The sequence below is a fragment of the Triticum urartu genome, chromosome 1, assembly GCF_003073215.2.
Source record: "Triticum urartu cultivar G1812 chromosome 1, Tu2.1, whole genome shotgun sequence".
NCBI lineage: Eukaryota > Viridiplantae > Streptophyta > Magnoliopsida > Poales > Poaceae > Triticum > Triticum urartu.
This window is the reverse complement of record NC_053022.1, coordinates 570,162,552-570,177,334: the sequence shown is the minus strand read 5'-3', so window position 1 is coordinate 570,177,334 and position 14,783 is coordinate 570,162,552.

Genomic DNA, 14,783 nt, shown 5'->3' with positions numbered 1-14,783 from the left:
TGCTTAAAAGAAGAAGGAAGGGCAATATAAAAGCTTTTTAAGTAAATTTCAATTTGGTATTGAGGCACATAGCTAGCCCTGATCCTTAATAGTCTATACCAAGCATCTTTCAAAGATTCATCAAGTAAATAACGAAAAATTCCGGAATCATCTTCATCAAAATTATTAAGATTCTCATTGATAACTCCGGTAGGTTTTTCCATAGTATCCTTATTTATGAGCTTAGCGAGAATAGAAGGGTTGTCCAAAGTACTAAAACTCGGGAGAGAACCCCCAACCCTTTTTGATTCAGACATGGCGGAAGAAAGGCGAAGGAAAAGAGAGGGCAAATAAAACGGCAAGGGTGAAGTGGGGGAGAGGAAAACGAGAGGCAAATGGCAAATAATGTAATGCGGGAGATAAGGGTTGTGATGGGTACTTGGTATGTTGACTTTTGCGTAGACCTCCCCGGCAATGGCGCTAGAAATCCTTCTTGCTACCTCTTGAGCACTACGTTGGTTTTCCCTTGAAGAGGAAAGGGTGATGCAGCAAAGTAGCATAAGTATTTCCCTCAGTTTTTGAGAACCAAGTATCAATCCAGTAGGAGGCTACGCGCGAGTCCCTCGCACCTACACAAAACAAATAAATCCTCGCAACCAACGCAAATAGGGGTTGTCAATCCCTATAAGGCCACTTACGAGAGTGAGATCTGATAGATATGATAAGATAATATTTTTGGTATTTTTGATAAAGATGCAAAGTAAAATAAAGGCAAAAGTAAAAGCAAAGGAAATAACTAAGTATGTAAGATTAATATGATGAAGATAGACCCGAGGGCCATAGGTTTCACTAGTGGCTTCTCTCAAGAGCATAAGTATTTTACGGTGGGTGAACGAATTACTGTTGAGCAATTGACAGAATTGAGCATAGTTATGAGAATATCTAGGTATGATCATGTATATAGGCATCACGTCCGAGACAAGTAGACCGACTCCTGCCTGCATCTACTACTATTACTCCACTCATCGACCGCTATCCAGCATGCATCTAGAGTATTAAGTTAAAACAGAGTAACGCCTTAAGCAAGATGACATGATGTAGAGGGATAAACTCATGCAATATGATAAAACCCCATCTTGTTATCCTCGATGGCAACAATACAATACGTGCCTTGCTGCCCTACTGTCACTAGGAAAGGACACGCAAGATTGAACCCAAAGCTAAGCACTTCTCCCATTGCAAGAAAGATCAATCTAGTAGGCCAAACCAAACTGATAATTCGAAGAGACTTGCAAAGATAACCAATCATACATAAAAGAATTCAGAGAAGATTCAAATATTGTTCATAGATAAACTTGATCATAAACCCACAATTCATCGGTCTCAACAAACACACCGCAAAAAGAAGATTACATCGAATAGATCTCCACAAGAGAGGGGGAGAACATTGTATTGAGATCCAAAAAGAGAGAAGAAGCCATCTAGCTAATAACTATGGACCCGAAGGTCTGAGGTAAACTACTCACACTTCATCGGAGAGGCTATGGTGTTGATGTAGAAGCCCTCCGTGATCGGATGCCCCCTCCGGCGGAGCTCCGGAACAGGCCCCAAGATGGGATCTCGTGGATACAGAAAGTTACGGCGGTGGAATTAGGGTTTTGGCTCCATCTCTGATCGTTTGGGGGTACGTAGGTATATATAGGAGGAAGGAGTACGTCGGTGGAGCAACAGGGGGCCCACGAGGGTGGAGGGCGCGCCTGGGTAGGCGCGCCCCCCTACCTCGTGGCCTCCCTGTTGGTTGCTTGACGTAGGGTCCAAGTCTCCTGGATCTGTGTTCGTTCCAAAAATCACGTTCCCGAAGGTTTCATTCCGTTTGGACTCCGTTTGATATTCCTTTTCTTCGAAACCCTAAAATAGGCAAAAAACAGCAATTCTGGGTTGGGCCTCCGGTTAATAGGTTAGTCCCAAAAATAATATAAAAGTGGATAATAAAGCCCAATAATGTCAAAATAGTAGATAATATAGCATGGAGCAATCAAAAATTATAGATACGTTGGAGGACATATCAGCCGCCGCGCTGCTCTGCTACTCCCCGCGCCTGCTCCGATCGACCGTGCCCACCTCTGTCGTCTGCTGCTGGTCGAGCTCCCACCTGATACAGCAACCAAGGAGGCCGACAACTACGGAATTCCCAGGTGGATTACAGATTTCATATAATTCCTCAGCTCGCCCTTGGAAGGGACATAGTCCTACTCTTTTGCTTATTACACTATCTGTATCACTCTGCTTTAATGCAATTTTTTAATATACAATGCATGACATTACGACTATTATCGCATTTTTGTTATGTTATACATATCTATGTGTTCATTAATGACGCCTAGCAACCGTACACTCTGGTACGGCCAATGCACCAGGGGCTTACATACCCACAATATGGTGTGAAAAGTCCGAACACTTTCACAAGTGCGGCACCCCGAACTTATAGCATTATATGCATCAGCTCCGAATCATGTCTTTGGTCAAATGTTGGGTTTGCCCGGCTCCTATGTTTTGGTACCTTACGTTCCGCTCTATCGGCTAAGGTAGCGCTAGGAGAACTACTGCGATTGTGCCCCGGTTCTGCCGGGCTGAGCACCTCAGTAGAGAAAGCTAAAACTGACTGTCATGATAAGGCGAGAGACTGGTCGCTGTTCGGCGAGGTTTTTCGAGTCCCTAAAGACTTATGCCGCTTAGGGCGAGGGGCCGGCTCCGTCCGGCTTACAGGCATGTATCGCGCCCCGAATTCGGCCTTCCGAATACCAGGGGCTTCGCCGAAATTTAAAATTATAGAATTCTATGGCTAAGTGAGAGTGATAAAGCATTATTAGTCCGGTTGCCTTGTTCGTTGTGCTGAGCACCTCCCTCGAAGGACCCAAACATGGGAACAAGAGTGCTCAGTTTATCCGAACACCCCAGCACTCGTGGTATGGGGGCAGAAGCCGGGACTAGTGTAAGTGCATCTAGTGCCACCCCTAGTTGGTTTTGGAGTATTGACGACAAACCTAGTTGAGGGACTAATGTGTTTGTGAGAATTGCAGGAAAACACAGGTAGAAGTCCCTCATTGATTCGGTTTACTACCAGAGATGACCCCTAAAAATGATATGAAGACATTGAAGTCAAAAGGTGGTATATGAAGATATTCACATTGAAGACTATGACAACAGAAGACACGTTATGAAGCCTATGGAACTCGAAGACTTAGATCCTTCGTAGTTCTTTTTATTCTTGTTGAGTCATAGGAACCACCGTACTGTTAAGTGGGGTCCAGGAGAACCAGTCAGAATGACTGAAGTGATGCCTAAATCAAAAACCTATGTCTTCGAGTGAAGACAATGAGAGCGAATCTTGTCCAGAGCCGGACAAGTCAGCTTTGCTTGTATGCCCAAGTAAAGTTGCCATGAGAGTTTGAAATCTGACCGTTGAGACACGTGTCAGTTCCTTAGTGACCCAGGGTCATTTCGGACAAATCAGGTCGGGTTGCCAAGTGGCTATAAATAGCCCACCCCCACAACCATAAACGGTTGGCTGCTCAGATTTCAGTGCACGGCTTTTGTCGTTTGAGAGCAACCCACCTCGAAGCCTTTGAGAGAAAATTCCTAGTGAGGAGAAAAGCCCTAACCACCCAGAGCCAGAGTAAATTGGGCATCACTTAAGTCTTCTTGTCTGTGTGATCTGAAGACTTATTACACTTGAGGACTGTGAATCCTCCAGACGGTTAGGCGTCGCGTTCAGAGCATCCAAGAGACATTGTGGATTGCCAGTGAACGAAGTCTGTGAAGGTTTGGGAGTCTACCTTGAAGACTTACCAGAGTGATTGGGCGAGGACTAAGTGACCTTAGCTCAAGGAGAATACGGTGAGGACTTGGTGTCCTGAACTGTGTGTTCAGGACTGGGTGTCCGGGACTGTGTGTCCTAAGGTTTAAATACCTAGCCGCTCCAACCAGACATACAGTTGTCACAGCAACTGGAACTGGTCCAACATATCATTGTCTTCAACGAGTCACTGGTTTCATCTTCACTTCCTTCTCTTGCTGTTACTCATTGTGAAGTCATTGCGTGCTTGCTTTATCATTTGTCTTCACAACGTGAATGCATGATCTGTTTGGCTTCATAACTTCTTCCTACTTGATCCTTATTACACTGAAGCTGTTTGTCACTGTGCTTTCACTCTATTGAATACATGACCATGGCTGGCCTAGTGTAATCTAACTTCCGCTGCATAGTAATAGGCATAATCTTCACTGTTTGTCTTCATAACTCCCAAGTTTTGAAGACTTTCATAAAAATCGCCTATTCACCCCCCTCTAGTCGATATAACGCACTTTCAATTGGTATCAGAGCAAGGTGCTCCCTTGTTCTGTGTGATTCGGTTTAACCACCTGGAGTTTTAGCTATGTCGACTGCAGGGATAATCAAAGTCTCCGCTGCGTGCCCCGTCTTCGATGGAACTGAATATCCCTACTGGAAGAATAAGATGCGCATGCATCTTGAAGCCATTGACGTCGACCTATGGTATGTCGTCAGAGAACGGCGTTCCCAAGGCTGGAGAAGGTGTCACTGCTGCTGATGTCAAGAAATTCGTTCAACTGGACTCTACTGCCAAGAACATCATCTGTGGTCATCTGACCAAAGGACAGTATGGCCGTGTGAGTGCTTGAAGACATCCAAAACTGGTCTGGGACTGGCTCTCCAAGGTCAATGAAGGCATCTCAACCCAGAGAGATCAACGAATCAGTGTCCTTCGCAATCTCTTCAACCGCTTCAAGCGAAATGACAATGAGAATGTCCAGCACACATTTGATAGACTCACTGACATCACAAATGAGCTTCAAGCCCTCGGCGCCACTGAAATCACCAAACATGAAATCGTCAAAACGCTGCTGAGATCACTTGATAGTTCGTTTGACATTCTGGCCCTGATGATTCAAGAACGTCCTGATTTCAAGACACTCGATCCGTCTGACATACTTGAGAGGCTCAACACACATGAGTTTCAGCTTTCTGAGAAAAGAGATATCTACGGTCCAAACTATGGGCGAACTCGTGCCTTGAAGGCAAAAGCTGTCTCCTCATCTGAAGAAGAATCTGACTGCAGTTCTGATGATCCTGAAGACATTGGAAGAGAACTTGCAATGCTAGTGAAGAAGTTCCAAAAATTCACCAAGAAGAAAGGCTTCAGAAAATCTTCACGATCAAGCTCAAGGAATGATGAAGCTTCTGCTCATGACTACAAGAAGAAAACATGTCACAAGTGCAAGAAAACTGGACACTTCATCTCTGAGTGTCCACAGTGGGACAATGAGAACAGAAGGAAGAAGAAGAGCAAGGAATATGATTCTGACGACAAGAAGAAGAAGAAATACTCAAAGTCTTCTTCCAAGTCTTCATCAAAGTCTTCATCACACAAGAAGAGCTCATCTGGCAAGGCACGTGCGTTTGTTGGAAAGGAGATGGATTCAGAGGAGGAGTCCGCATCTGAGGAGGCAGAGGTGGAGTCTGAGGAGGAGTCTGATTCTGGCATTGCGAGTCTGGCTACAGCATACGTCGCCAAGTCCATCTTCAACACTGAAGACAATGACTGCATCACCGACACCGACGCAAATGACAAGAACGACTCCACTCCTACCTACTGCTTCATGGCACGCGGTGCCAAGGTAAACACACGCACTACTCGCTATGAAACATCTAGTGACGATGACTCTGAATGTGATTCAAAACCTAGCTACAAAACACTTGCTAGAGAGAGATTGAACAACAGAAAGCTATGGAACATATTCAAAAACTGTTAGACAGAAGCGATGATCTGTTGGGTGCTGAAATGACTCGATCTGAATCCTTAATTGAAGACATAAAAAACCTTCACGTTAAGTATCAGGAACTTGAAGATCGTCATGATACTCTCTCAACAACTCATGAAAAGCTTTCCTATGATTATCTTCAAAGGAAGCAAGAACTTGAGAAATTGAGGGTGGCTCATGAAGATCTTCAAAAGGAAAACGAGTCACTTCGCTCCGAACAGATCAGTCCCGCTCAGGAAGGATTTGAACCACCATGTCTTAAATGCATTGAGCGTGATAATGCTAATTCTGTTGCTGAATGTTCCACTTCTACTGCTGTTGCAATATCTTCAACTGTTGACGTGGTAACTAACCCCTCTGCTGAGGATACCACTGCTATTGCTGATGAGAATGCTATGTTGAAGACATTGCTTGAAACAGGGATGTACAAAAGTCTTAAAGGACATCAGACACTATGTGATGTCCTCAAGAAGCAGATCCTGAATCGAAACCCTAGGAAAGAGGGTGTTGGATTTGTGAGGAAAATCAATGCAGATGGCTCTTACTGGAAACCTGAGCAGTACCCCAAAACCACATGGGTTGCTGCAAAGGAACTTTCAGCAGATCCATCCAACTTATCTGGCTTCACTTGTGCTAACCCCATTATCATTGATGAATCCTTTGATGCAAACTATAAACTGTTTAAGAATCAGAATGGTGAAGTGTTTGCCAGGTACATTGGTACTAACTGCAGGAATGGACCGCCTATGAAGAAGATCTGGGTTCCGAAAAAGTGTCTGGAAAATCTTCCTGTGAATGTCTTCATGACACCTCACTTAAAGAAGACAAACCTCAGACCAAAGGCTTCATATGGTCCAAAGGCTTCATACAAACAGAGGACTCACCTGAGTCGCACTAACGCAAATATTTTGCAGGGAAACTATACTCAGGCATATGAATATGAGAGCGGTTCATCGAATCGTGTTCATGTGACCAAAAATTATTCTGCTTATTCCTATGAGTATTATTGTCCACCTGCTAGACTGTTTGCTAAGGCTTCAAAGCCAAAATTCTCAGATGCTGCACTTAGACTTATTGCTTCTAAGCCACCCTTGAAGATGTGGGTGGTTAAGAAAGCTTAACTCTCTTTTGCAGGGAAAGGTCTCCAGCAGAAAAACAAAATCTTCTGATGCTATTGCTGGGGACCTTAAAAATCTTGTAGGGCGCAAGATAAAATGCCCGAATGGCATCATTATGTACTTTGCTCCTGAATCGCATGCTACTCTCCCTATTAGTCCTAATCTGGATCTAAGTTTTCATAACCCACTGGTTCGTCAAATGTTTATGCTTCACAATTCTCTTCGTGAAGCCTATCCCCCTAACTGCACTGTAGGGTACGACACCAGCGACTTCAAAGTCTTCAGAATGGATTATTGACAGTGGGTGTACAAATCACATGACTGGCAAGAAGAAGCCTTCTTATGGACTCAACTTTACGTCCATCCGACAAGAGCCACATCACATTTGCTGACACTGGTAAAAGTAAGGTATTGGGTCTAGGTAGAGTTGCAATCTCAAAGGATCAACACATGGATAAAGTCATGCTTGTTGAATCCCTTGGCTTCAACTTAATGTCTGTCTCAATGCTTTGCGATTTGAATATGATTGTAATGTTTGGAAAATATCGTTGCCTGGTGCTAATGGAATCTGACAAATCTCTAGTGTTTGAAGGGTATCGGAAAGGTGATTTGTACGTGGTAGATTTCTCAGCAGGACCACAACTTGCAGTATGTCTTCTTGCAAAAGCTTCAGAATGCTGGCTTTGGCATCGAAGGCTTGGGCATGCTGGCATGAGGAACCTCCACACCCTTGCGAAGAAAAAGCACGTCATAGGCATCGAGGGCGTCAAGTTCAAGAAAGATCATTTATGCGGTGCCTGTGAAGCAGGGAAGATGACAAGGGCAAAACATCCTTCGAAGACAATCATGACTACTACACAACCCTTCGAACTGCTCCACATGGATCTTTTCGGTCCCACTCACTACTCAACTTTTACTACTACTGCTTGCCTCTATGGCTTCGTCATTGTTGATGATTACTCTAGATATACTTGGGTACACATAATCCTTTACAAGACTGAAGTGCAGGATGTCTTCAGACGCTTCGCAAATCGAGCTATGAACAATTTTGGCGCCAAGATAAAGCACATCAGAAGTGACAATGGCACTGAATTCAAGAACACTGGCCTTGATACATATCTGGATACCTTGGGCATCACACATGAATTCTCAGCTCCATACACGCCACAGCAGAATGGCGTCGTCGAACGCAAGAACAGAACACTCATTGAGATGGCCAGAACAATGCTAGATGAATACAAGACTCCAAGAAAATTCTGGACTGAAGCCATTGATACTGCATGCCATACAATCAATCGTGTTTATCTTCACAAGCTTCTGAACAAGACATCTTATGAACTCCTAACTGGCAAGAAGCCAAATGTCAGTTACTTCAGAGTATTTGGCGCAAAATGCTGGATCAAGGACCCACACCACACCTCAAAGTTTGCACCAAAAGCACATGAGGGCTTCATGCTTGGATATGGAAAGGATTCACACTCCTACAGAGTCTTCAATCTCTTCCATACAAAGTGGTCGAAACAGTGGATGTGCGGTTTGATGAAACAAATGGTTCACAAAGAGAGCAACTGCCAAATGTGCTAGATGAAGTCCCAGCTAGTGAATCAATCAAGCTTATGGGAACTGGAGAGATTATGCCTTCTGAAGCTCATCCTGAAGAAGAACTCATCATCTCAGCACCTGATCAACATGAAGACAATGCTCAGCATGAAGACATTCCTCCAAACAACAACGCAGATCAGCAAGAGCAAAGTCTTCGCCCTATACATCCTCGTGTTGCAAATGAAGTGCAGATTGACAGAATACTTGACAGCATCAATGCACCTGGTCCACTCACTCGTTCAAGGGCAACTCAGCTAGCAAACTTCTGTGGGCATTTCGCATTCGTCTCAATATCAGAACCCAAGAAAGTTGAAGAAGCCTTCATGGAACCTGAATGGATTCAAGCTATGCAAGAAGAGCTTCAACAGTTTGAGCTGAATAATGTATGGGAACTGGTTAAGCGTCCTGATCCACGGAAGCACAACATAATAGGCACCAAATGGATATACCGCAACAAGCAAGATGAGCATGGTCAAGTTGTCAGAAACAAAGCTCGTCTCGTTGCTCAAGGATATACTCAAGTGGAGGGCATTGACTTCGATGAAACATTTGCTCCTGTGGCTAGGCTTGAAGCCATACGCATACTGCTGGCCTATGCAAATCATCATAACATACTTCTATATCAAATGGATGTGAAAAGTGCCTTTCTCAATGGCAAGATTGAAGAAGAAGTGTATGTTGCACAACCCTGGCTTTGAAAATCCAAAACATCCTGACATGGTATACAAGCTCAACAAGGCACTGTATGGCCTCAAACAAGCCCCTAGGGCCTGGTATGATACACTCAAGTACTTTCTGAAGAGCAAAGGCTTCATACCTGGTTCCCTGGATCCCACTCTTTTCACGAAGACATATGATGGTGAACTGTTTGTGTGCCAAATATATGTGGATGACATTATCTTCGGCTGCACCAATCAGAAGTACAGTGAAGAGTTTGGATATATGATGCAAGAGCAATATCAGATGTCCATGATGGGGGAGCTGAAGTTCTTTCTTGGTCTTCAAATCCGACAACAGCGCAATGGCATCTTCATATCTCAAGAGAAGTATCTCAAAGATTGCCTGAAGAAGTTCGGTATGCAAGACTGCAAAGGCTTCACAACACCAATGCCAGCCAAACATCATCTAGGTCCTGACGACAATGGTAAAGAGTTCGATCAAAAGGTATACCGCTCCATGATTGGGTCTTTGCTTTATTTATGTGCATCTAGGCCAGATATCATGCTTAGTGTTTGCATGTGTGCTCGATTTCAAGCGGCACCAAAGGAGTCGCATCACTTAGCTGTGAAGCGAATTCTTCGATATTTGGCTCACACCCCAACTCTAGGATTATGGTATCCAAAGGGCTCAGAGTTTGATTTGGTTGGATTTTCGGATGCTGATTATGCTGGTGACAAAGTTGATCGCAAGTCTACATCAGGCACATGTCACTTTCTGGGACGATCACTTGTATGTTGGTCTTCAAAGAAGCAGAACTGTGTATCTCTCTCCACTGCTGAATCTGAATACATTGCTGCTGGATCTTGCTGCGCTCAGCTTCTGTGGATGAAGCAAACACTCAAGGATTATGGCATTCATCTGAAGCAAGTGCCACTTTACTGCGACAACGAAAGCGCCATCAAGATTGCCAACAACCCAGTTCAGCACTCGAAGACAAAGCACATTGAAATTCGTCATCACTTTCTCAGAGATCATGTTGTGAAGGAAGACATTGATATCATACACGTCAACACTGAAGAGCAATTGGCAGATATCTTCACCAAGCCCTTGGATGAGAAGAGGTTTTGCAAGTTACGGTGTGAGCTAAATATCTTGGAATCCTCAAATGTCCTGTGATCAGGCACACATCCTAACACTTATGCATATTGATGACTTAGATGTGCAACACAAAGTAAAGTATATCTTCAATCAATGAAGACATACATTCTAAGTGTGAATACATTAATGTGGAATTTGACTTCGGAGCGCCACGATAATTGTGCGCCGTGTCTGGGTCTAATACTTCCTATACGGTGGGTAACGCCACCACCAACGTTCCATTTTGAAGTGTTTAACACATGGCGTTACTTGCAATATCTTCACATTGGTTTGGCTTCGAACTTAACATATCTTCATGATTATCTTCACTACGATGATTATTATATATATATATGCTCTAGTGTTCTGTCCTCTACAGCATTCACTTATAGCTATGTCTTCTTGTTTGAATCTTTTGAACTAAGTGAATGTGATCGGACCCTAACCTCTCCATGCTTTCTACCTCAAACTCTATCTCTCCAAGTCGTATGCATTCTATTGAAACTGTCGAATGTCTTCTCTGCATCCTTGTCAGCAGAAGACACAGAGACAAACTTTAAAACCGTTTTCAATGCTCATTCATCCACAAGAAATCCGGAGAAGTAGGAACGACACCCGACAATCAAGGCGTGCGTGGGATGTGGAACTGCCCCCAAAATACCGCATGATGGCCACGTGCTGTTCAGATGCGAATCGCCAGGGGCACCTGAGTAATAGCGCAGTGCCGCCTCTATCCCTATAAATACACGATTCACTGCGGTCATTATCTCTTCTTCCACCCTCGCACGAACCCTAGCGCCACCGCTAGCTCTCGACGACGCCGGCGACGAAGCGCTTCACTGCCGCAACCTCTCCGACGCCGTTTTCACGCCGACAGCGGACATCGCTCTCTCCGCCGTCGCCGTAGGTGTCTTCCGTCGCCAAGTTAGGGCACGGAGGATCGAACTGCTCGGCCTCAACTCCCACTTCGTCTAGCAGTTCCAAGTGTGGTAAATAAAACCTCTTTTTACAGCCTCTCTTGATCCTATAGTTCAGTCACTTTCTGCCATAAGAAGTTTCTGCTCTCACAAGTTACATCTCTCTCAGTCTGCATCTCATAACCTGCCTAGAATATTCACTTGTGCTTACGAAGTAGTTAGATTCCTCACTTGTACTGATCTGTGGGTTCGTACAAATCTGGAACCAACTTCTTATCTATGAGTGAATGTCTTCGCACGATGAGGTCAATGTCTTCTAAACCGATTTATCTTCAAAATCTTCTGAGAATGCATATGACCTCTTCCCCTTCCCTCGCACCTTAATGCTGTCACAGGTACATGTCCGTGGGAGAATCCTTTGGTTCTCATAGTCTGCATTCATTTGCAGAGTACTTGCAGCATCACATCAACTCTCCTGAAGCCAGTTCTTGTTGGTCAAGCAAAAGGAAGCCTTTGAAGACTTTGAACATCTTGAAGCCTTCCAAGTTAAGATTCATGGCTTCAGAAACAGCAGCAAGGAAGGGAGGCAGACAGAGACGTGGTGGAACGTCCAAAGATCTGCCTGATGAATTGGCAGAGATGTACAAAACTGATCCTGAAGAAAGCTATGGTCAGCGCAAGACACGAATCCAATGGATTCGAAGATATTGGGCAGAGCAATGGTTTCAATACCGCTTCGTCACTCAGGAGTATGCCGAAAAGTGCGCCATCAAGAGACCGTGGGGAGACGTATTATACAAAAATCTCGTACCCAGGTCCAGAGACGAAGCCATTGCTCAAGGCTTCTATCCATGCATGGTGAGAGGACCACAGCCAGCTGAAGCACATCCGTCATCACTTCTCTGGTGTCGCGATGACAATCTGTTCAAGCGCAACTTCCAATTTGCTCAGAACTCTGCAAAGCAAAACAAGAAGAAGCTGGGATTAGACTTCAACCCTGGTCCCTCTGAACCAAGGGCAGATGGCACACGCGACGCCGATCCCAATATCATCGGGCCGTATGCCAATCTTGCAGGCCTCATCACCCGCATCCTAGTCCAAGGGACTGCCGTGAATGACCCTCCAGCAGATACTGAGTCTGATGACGCCCCTGCTGCGCCGAAGCCAAAGCAGAAGAAGCCAAAAGCTTCAAAGCCAGCCGCTTCTCCCAAAATCTCAAGAGCGAAGCCATTGGCAACTGCACCTCCTGAAGCCAGTGTGCAGTCTGAAGACTTATCACGAGTCTCCAAGCCCAAGAAGCCAAGAAGCCTCAGCCACACACAGGCAAAGAGCTCACAGCTGCTGCCATTCTGCGCTGCGAAACCATTGATCTATCAAGCGATGAAGATCTTGGAGATGACGCTCTTGAGCAGCTCATCAAGAGCAAGGAGGAGGCTGAAATCTTCAACAATCTGCCTCTGTTTGATGTCGCCATCATCCACAACTTCATCGATGAATGGTTTGCCTCACCGGACATCAGCTTCAACGATCTGCAGCTGCCCATAGGCCTCAGCGTTGCCTTTCAAGGCGCAATTGCTTCAGAACTTGCAATAGCCCAGCGCATTGGTGAACTGAAGCAGAAAATTGATTATGAAAAGGCTCAGTTCAAGAAGCACGTGGCCAAGCTCAGCGTGCAAGAAGTGAAAAACTTCAAGATCATGTTGCACGAGCTGAAAGAGAACTTTCTGAAGACGCGTGCCGAAGCTCAAGGCTCGCGAGAGCGCATGAAGACTCTGGCTGATCGCTGCGTGCAGGCCTACAATGAGGCCGAGAAGCGCAAGGCACTTGGGCGTCCCGGCATTGACCCCAGGGTGGCCGCGAAGAAGAAAAAGAAGCCTGCTGTGCCTGAACCAGAGGCGCCAAGGTCAGAAACTGCTCCGATTGTCTTCCCCACTGCAACGACTGGCTCGAAGCCAAAGAGTCGATCAACCGCCTCAGAGCTCAAGAAGACACGGACTGCAGAGGCTGAAGCTAGGAAGAGGAAACACTCTGAAGCCTCTCCTTCTGACCCCACCATCAAGAAGCGCAAGACCAAGAAATCTCGGGCTGCTCCCACAGAGCCCTTGATAGTTGAACCCCTCTCCGTCCGCTATCCTGACGCAGATCGTCAGTTAACAGTGCATGAGCCTGCTTTCATAGAGGCTCCGCACGCTGAAGACATTCCAGCAGCCGACCCCAACGCTGCTGAAGACATTGGTCTCCAAGACAATGTCCAAGGTGATGCAGCCCTTCCTCAGCTTGAGACAAGCGAACTGATCAGCATTGGTCGTCCATTGACGCCAATCACACAAGATGCATCGTGGGCAGATCGCCCACAGGAGGAAGATAATGAGCCCCAGCCCACTGCAACTCCACCGGCGTCGCCTACATTCCGTAGGCTTCGCAAAGGGCCAAGGGCTCAGGCTGCTGACGACATTCCGGCTGCATCAGCCGAAGAGCATGCAGAAATACCACAAGCTCCAACTCCCCCACCAACAAGAAGCAGTTCTCCAGGAGAACGTGCCTGAGTTCGTCCCTCCCACTACACGTGTGGAGGCTGCAAATGTTGAGGCTGCCACAAACAACGCCGAAGCAAATGTGGAGCCCTCCCCAACAACAGCTTCAGAAGACACTGAAGCTACTGCTCCTGAACCTTCTGTGCCTGAGTCTGCTGCCGGTCCCCAATTCAAATATCATGTTGCGCACAGGCCCCAGGTCCAGAAGCCGATCCCACGACTGCCAAGGTTCCCAGGTCCTGCATCAGCTCCTGGCTCCTTCAACATCAACAGCTTCAGGGCAGACAACACGTTTTTCAACAGCTCCAAGAACCCTTATTCAAGGGAACGGATTGTATCAGATAGGTTCTGGAGCTATCAACAGCGCAGCTATTATTCATGCATCCTATACAACCAAGGCCGCATCTTTCCTCACAAGCGCCTTGAGGTTGAAGCTGTTGCTGGCCTGCCTAGCCTGGAAGACGCACTGGATTGCTTCAAGCAAGTGGGTCTGCTGCCGTTTATCACCGATGAAGAGCACTGGAATGAAGAGCTTCTGCTCCAGTTCTATGCCACCCTACATATCAAAGGCTACAACAGAGATCCGAAGACTTGGGTCCTGGAGTGGATGACCGGAATGTCCATCATGAAGCCAATGCATTCAATATCATTGAGCTCACTGGCCTGCCCACTCCAGGCGAATTCTTCGAGGAAGGGTGTCAACTTCATTCTGAAGCTATTGAGAGCATATTTCAGAGACCTGAACCCAATATGAGTCAGATGCTCTCAATGATGAAGCCATTGCCTCATGATGCACCCTATCCAACTGAGTTCTTCGTTGAAGACTTAGAGTACCTGCCCAGGACCATATATCATATCCAGGCGGACTCTCTGGCCCATTAAGGGGCACTCTCCATATGCCAAGGTTGAAGGTGCAATGAAGACTCTCATTCTGTATTCTGCATGGCAAATGCTTCAACGCACAGGATCTCTTTATACGCCAACTTGCAGCATCC